The sequence below is a fragment of the Arachis hypogaea genome, chromosome 12 (assembly GCF_003086295.3).
Source record: "Arachis hypogaea cultivar Tifrunner chromosome 12, arahy.Tifrunner.gnm2.J5K5, whole genome shotgun sequence".
Taxonomy (NCBI): domain Eukaryota; kingdom Viridiplantae; phylum Streptophyta; class Magnoliopsida; order Fabales; family Fabaceae; genus Arachis; species Arachis hypogaea.
In genome coordinates, this window is record NC_092047.1 from 59,198,224 (window position 1) to 59,205,147 (window position 6,924).

Genomic DNA, 6,924 nt, shown 5'->3' on the forward strand with positions numbered 1-6,924 from the left:
GAGATGCTTGTTGCTTCTGAATCTCTACTTTCCTACTGTCTTCATTCAATCTTTCATACTCCTTTCTAAGGCAAGCAGTATGTTGGAGGATCACCGTTGTCACTGGCTACTGTCCATCCTCTTAGTGAAAATGGTCCAAATGTGCTGTTACTGCACGGCTAATCATCTGTCGGTTCTCGATCATCTTGGAATAGGATCCATTGATTCTTTTGCGTCTGTCACTACGCCCAACACTCGCGAGTTTGAAGCTTGTCACAGTCATCCCATCCCAGATCCTACTCGGAATACCACAAACAAGGTTTAGACTTTTCGGATCTCAAGAATGCTGCCAATTGATTCTAGCTTATACCACGAAGACTCCGATCTTTTGGAATGGAGGCTAAGAGATACATGCTCAAACTATTGCAGATAGAACGGAAGTGATTGTTAGGCACGCGTTCATAGGTGAGAATGATGATGAGTGTCACGGATCATCACATTCATCAGGTTGAAGTGCAAGTGAATATCTTGGAATAAGAATAAGCTTGAATTGAATAGAAAAACAATAGTACTTTGCATTAATTCATGAGGAACAGCAGAGCTCCACACCTTAATCTATGGGGTATAGAAACTCCACCATTGAAAATACATAACTGATAATGGTGTTCATTGGCTTCGGCCCTAGAGGGGGAACCAGAATGACCAAGACTTTGAATACAATAGTAAAAAGTCCTATTTATACTAAACTAGTTACTAGGATTTACAGAGATAAGTAAATGATGCAGAAATCCACTTCCGTGGCCCACTTGGTGTGTGCTTAGGCTAAGCATTGAGCTTTACACGTGTAGAGACTTCTCTTGGAGTTAAACGCCAGGTTGCAGCCTGTTTGTGGCGTTTAACTCTAGTTTGTAACCTGTTTCTGGCGTTTAACTTCAGAATAGGGCAGGAAGTTGGTGTTTGAACGCCAATTTGAGTCATCAAAACTCGAACAAAGCATGGACTATTATATAATGATGGAAAGCCCTGGATGTCTACTTTCCAATGCAATTAAGAGTGCGCCAAATGGATTTCTGTAACTCTAGAAAATCCACTTCGAGTGCAGGGAGGTCAGAATCCAACAGCATCTGCAGTCCTTTTTCAGCCTCTGAACCAGATTTTTGCTCAGGTCCCTCAATTTCAGCCAGAAAATACCTGAAATCACAGAAAAACACAAAAACTCATAGTAAAGTCTAAAAATGTGAATTTTGCATAAAAACTAATAAAAACATAGTAAAAACTAACTAAATTATACTAAAAACTACCTAAAAATAATGCCAAAAAGCATATAAATTATCTGCTCATCACAACACCAAACTTAAATTGTTGCTTGTCCCCAAGCAACTAAAAATCAAATAGGATAAAAAGAAGAGAATATACTATAAATTCCAAAATATCAATGAAACTTAGCTCCAATTAGATGAGCGGGACTAGTAGCTTTTTGCCTCTGAACAGTTTTGGCATCTCACTTTATCCTTTGAAGTTCAGAATGATTGGCATCTATAGGAACTTAGAATTTAGATAGTGTTATTGATTCTCCTAGTTCAGTATGTTAATTCTTGAGCACAGCTACTTTATGAGTCTTGGCCGTGGCCCTAAGCACTTTGTTTTCCAGTATTACCACCGGATACATAAATGCCACAGACACATAACTGGGTGAACCTTTTCAGATTGTGACTCAGCTTTGCTAGAATCCCCAATTAGAGGTGTCCAGGGTTCTTAAGCACACTTTTTTTGCTTTGGATCACGATTTTAACCGCTGAGTCTCAAACTTTTGGCTTGACACCTTCACGCCACAAGCACATGGTTAGGGACAGCTTGGTTTAGCCGCTTAGGCCAGGATTTTATTCCCTTGGGCCCTCCTATCCATTAATGCTCAAAGCCTTGGATCCTTTTTACCCTTTCCTTTTAGTTTAAAGGGTTATTGGCTTTTTGCTCTTGCCTTTTGGTTTAAAGAGCTCTTGGCTTTTTCTGCTTGCTTTTTCTTTTTCTTTCTTTCTTTTTTATTTTCGCCATTTTTTTTTCACAAGCTTTGTTCTTCGCTGCTTTTTCTTGCTTCAAGAATCAATTTTATGATTTTTCAGATTATCAATAACATTTCTCCTTTTTCATTATTCTTTCAAAAGCCAACAATTTTAACATTCATAAACAACAAATTCAAAAGACATATGCACTGTTCAAGCATTCATTCAGAAAACAAAAAGTATTGTCACCACATCAAAATAATTAAACTAATTTCAAGGATGAATTCGAAATTTATGTACTTCTTGTTCTTTTGTAATTAAAATATTTTTCATTTAAGAAAGGTGATGGATTCATAGGACATTCATAGCTTTAAGGCATAGACACTTAGACACTAATGATCACATAATAAGACACAAACATAAATAAAACATAAAGCATAGTAAACGAAAAACAGAAAAATAAAGAACAAGGAAATTAAAGAACGGGTCCACCTTAGTAATGGCGGCTAGTTCTTCCTCTTGAAGATCTTATGGAGTGCTTTAGCTCCTCAATGTCTCTTCCTTGCCTTTGTTGCTCCTCCCTCAGAGCTCTTTGATCTTCTCTAATTTCATGGAGGAAGATGAAATGCTCTTGGTGCTCTACCCTTAGTTGTCCCATGTTGGAACTTAATTCTCCTAAGGAAGTGTTGATTTGCTCCCAATAGTTTTGTGGAGGGAAATGCATCCCTTGAGGCATCTCAGGGATTTCATGATGAGGAATTTCCTCATGCTCTTATTGAGGTCCTGAGTGGGCTCTCTTGTTTGCTCCATCCTCTTTTTAGTGATGGGCTTGATGGACCTTTGAGATGAATCTCTCCATCTCCCATGACTCAGAGGTGGAAGCAATTGCCTTCCCTTTTCTCTTTCTTGAGGTTTCTTTGGCCTTAGGTGCCATTAATGGTTATGGAAAAAAAAAGTAATGCTTTTATCACACCAAACTTAAAAGGTTTGCTCGTCCTCGAGCAAAAGAAGAAAGAACGTAGTAGAAGAAGAAGAAAATGGAGGAGATGGAGGGAGATATGTGGTTCGGCCAAGGGGTAGAAGTAGTGGTTGTAATGTGTGAAAATGAAGGAGTGGTCAGGGGTTTATATAGGGGTGGGGGAAGGGTTAGGTTTCGTGTATTAGGGTTGGGTTTTGGGAGGGAAAGGATTTTGAATTTGGAGGTAGGTGGGGTTTTTGGGGAAGAGTGAAGGAGGTGATTGGTGAAGGGTGATTAGAAGAGATATGGAGGTGATTGGTGAAGGGTATTTGGGGAAGAGTGTTATGAAAAAGTGTGAAGAAGAGAGAAGAAGAGGTGGGGTAGGTGGGGATCCTGTAGGGTCCACAGATCCTGAGGGGTCAAGGACTTAGCATCCCTGCTCCATTTAAGCATGTAAATGCCCTTAGAGTGCAATCCTAGCGTTTAACGCCAGACTGCTGCTTGTTTCTAGCGTTAAACGTCAAGCTGTAGCCTGTTTCTGGCATTTAACACCAGACTGTAGCCTGTTTCTGGCGTTTAACGCCAGACTGTAGCCTGTTTCTGGCGTTTAATGCCAGCTTGATGCTTAAATGCCAGCTTGATGCTTCTTTCTGGCGTTAAACGCCAGTCTAATGCTTCTTACTGGCGTTTAAACGCCAGTAAGCTCCTCCTCCAGGGTGAGCTATTTTTAATGCTGTTTTTCATTCTGTTTTTGATTTTTTCAGTTGTTTTTGTGACTTCACATGATCATCAACCTAAATAAAATATAAAATAACAATGGAAAATAAATAGATATAATTAAATAACATTGGGTTGCCTCCCAATAAGCGCTTCTTTAACGTCAATCGCTTGACAGTGAGCTCTCATGGAGCCTCACAGATAATCAGAGCAGGGTTAGGGCCTCTCAACACCAAACTTAGAGTTTGAATACGGGGGTTTTATTTGACTCTGTATTGAGAGAAGCTTTTCATGCTTCCTCTCCATGGTTACAGAAGGAGAACCTTGAGTCTTGAATACAAGGTAGTCCTCATTCAACTGAAGGACCAACTCTCCTCTGTCAACATCAATCACAGCTTTCGCTGTGGCTAGGAAGGGTCTGCCAAGGATGATGTATTCATTCTTATCCTTCCCAGTGTCTAGGATTATGAAATCAGTAGGGATGTAAAGGCCTTCAACCTTCACTAGCACGTCCTCTACTAGTCCATAAGCCTGCTTTATTGATTTGTCTGCCATCTCTAGTGAGATTCTTGCAGCTTGTACCTCAAAGATTCCCAGTTTTTCCATTACAGAGAGTGGCATGAGGTTTATCCCTGACCCCAGGTCACACAGAGCCTTCTCAAAGGTCATGGTGCCTATGGTACAAGGTATGAAGAATTTTCCGGGATCCGATTTCTTCTGAGGTAATGTCTGCCCCATTAATGCATTTAGTTCATTGGTGAACAAGGGGGGTTCATCCTCCCAAGTCTCATTACCAAATAACTTGGCATTCAGCTTTATGATTGCTCCTAGATACTTAGCAACTTGCTATTCAGTGATGTCTTCATCCTCTTCGGAGGAAGAATATTTATCAGAGCTCATGAATGGCAGAAGGAAGTTCAATGGAATCTCTATGGTCTCTGTATGAGCCTCAGATTCTTTTGGTTCCTCAAAGGAAAACTCTTTTCTGTCCAGAGGACGTCCCATGAGGCTTTTCTCACTGGGACTCATGTCCTCCTCACTCTCTCCAGGTTCGGCCATGTTGGTCATGGTTATGGCCTTGCACTCTCTCTTGGGATTTTCTTCTGTATTGCTTGAGAGAGTACTGGGAGGAGTTTCAGTAACCTTCTTACTCAGCTGACCCACCTGTGCCTCCAAATTTCTAATGGATGACCTTGTTTCATTTATAAAACTTAGTGTGGTCTTGGATAGATTAGAGACTATGGTTGCCAGGCCAGAATGGCGCTGTTCAAAATTCTCTGTCTGTTGCTGAGAAGATGATGGAAAAGGCTTGCTGTTGCTAAACCTATTTCTTCCACCATTATTGTTGAAGCCTTGTTGAGGCTTCTGTTGGTCCTTCCATGAGAAATTTGGATGATTTCTCCATGAAGGATTATAGGTGTTTCCATAGGGTTCTCCCATGTAATTCACCTCTGCCATTGCAGGGTTCTCAGGATCATAAGCTTCTTCTTCAGAAAATGCTTCTTTAGTACTGTTGGATACAGCTTGCAATCCATTCAGACTCTAAGAAATCATATTGACTTGCTGAGTCAATATTTTGTTCTGAGCCAATATGGCATTCAGAGTATCAATTTCAAGAACTCCCTTTTTCTGAGGAGTCCCATTTTTCACAGGACTCCTTTCAGAGGTGTACATGAATTGGTTATTTGCAACCATTTCAATGAGTTCCTGAGCTTCTGTAGGGGTTTTTAGATGAAGAGATCCTCCTGCAGAATGGTCCAATGATATTTTTGACAACTCAGATAGACCATCATAGAATATACATATGATGCTCCATTCTGGAAGCATGTCAGTAGGACACCTTTTGATCAATTTCTTATATCTTTCCCAAGCTTCATAGAAGGACTCACCTTCCTTCTGTCTGAAGGTTTGGATTTTCACTCTAAGCTTGCTCATCTTTTGAGATGGAAAAAATTTGGCCAGAAAAGCACTGACCAGCTTTTCCCAAGAGTTTAGGCTTTCCTTAGGTTGTGAATCCAACCATGTTCTAGCTTTGTCTCTTACAGCAAAAGGGAAAAGCATAAGCCTGTAGACCTCGGGATCAACTCTATTTGTCTTGATAGTATCACAGATTTGCAAGAATTCAGCTAAGAACTGATGAGGATCTTCTAATGGAAGTCCATGAAACTTGCAATTCTGCTGCATCAGAGAAACTAATTGAGGCTTAAGCTCAAAGTTGTTTGCTCCAATGGCAGGAATTAAGATGCTTCTTCCATAGAAGTTAGAAGAGGGTGCAATAAAGTCACCAAGCATCTTCCTTGCATCTCCACCATTGTTATTGGGTTCGGCCATGTCTCCTTCTTTTTCAAAAATTTCTGTCAGATCCTCTCCAGAGGGTTGTGCTTTAGCTTCTCTTAGTTTCCTCTTAAGAGTCCTTTCAGGTTCAGGATCAGTTTCAATAAGAATGTCTTTATCCCTATTCCTGCTCATATGAAAAAGACGAGAACAAAGAAAATATGGAATCCTCTATGTCACAGTATAGAGATTCCTTTATGTGAGAAGAAGAAGAGAAGAATAGAAGAAGGGGAAGAAAAATTCGAACATAGAGAAGAAGAGTGGGTTCGAATTTTGAGTGGAAGAGGAGTGTTAGTGGATAAATAAATAAATAGAAAGAGATGAGAGAGAGAAGAATTCGAAATTAAAGGAAAATATTTTTGTTTTTATTTTAATTATTGGTTAGAATTCGAAAATTAGGAAGAGAAATAAAATTAAATTAAAATTTAAAATAATTAGTTAATTAAAACAAATTTTGAGAAAGGGATTAGTAATTTTCGAAAATTGGAGAGAGAGAAGTAGTTAGGTGGTTTTGAAAAAGACATGATTGAAATAGAAAACTTTTAAAATCAAACAAAAAAAAATCAAGTGGTTAATTGAAAAAGTTTTGAAAATCAAATTTGAAAAGATAGGAAGTTAGAAAAGATTTTGAAAATTGATTTTTGAAAAAGATATGATTGAAAATCATTTTGAAAAAGATTTGAAAAAGAAATTAAAAAAGATTTTATTTAAAGTTAATTACTTGACTAACAAGAAACAAAAAGATATGATTCTAAAATTTAAAGATTGAACCTTTCTTACTAGGCAAGTAAAAAACTTAAAATTTTTGAATCAATCAAATTAATTGTTAGCATTAATTTTGAAAATATGAAATAAAAATAAGAAAAAGATTTTGAAAATTAATTTTTAAAATTTTCGAAAAAAAATGAAAGAAAAATGAAAAAAGATTTGATTTTT

At 38.3% G+C, this 6,924-nt stretch overlaps 1 non-coding gene across 1 annotated transcript; it reads left to right on the forward strand.

Moving 5' to 3' along the window:
• Positions 1-5,475: 5,475 nt before the first annotated feature.
• LOC112732087 (small nucleolar RNA R71) lies at positions 5,476-5,583 on the forward strand. Its single transcript, XR_003167825.1, has one exon. It is a non-coding gene; the product is annotated as a small nucleolar RNA R71 (small nucleolar RNA).
• Positions 5,584-6,924: the final 1,341 nt, after the last annotated feature.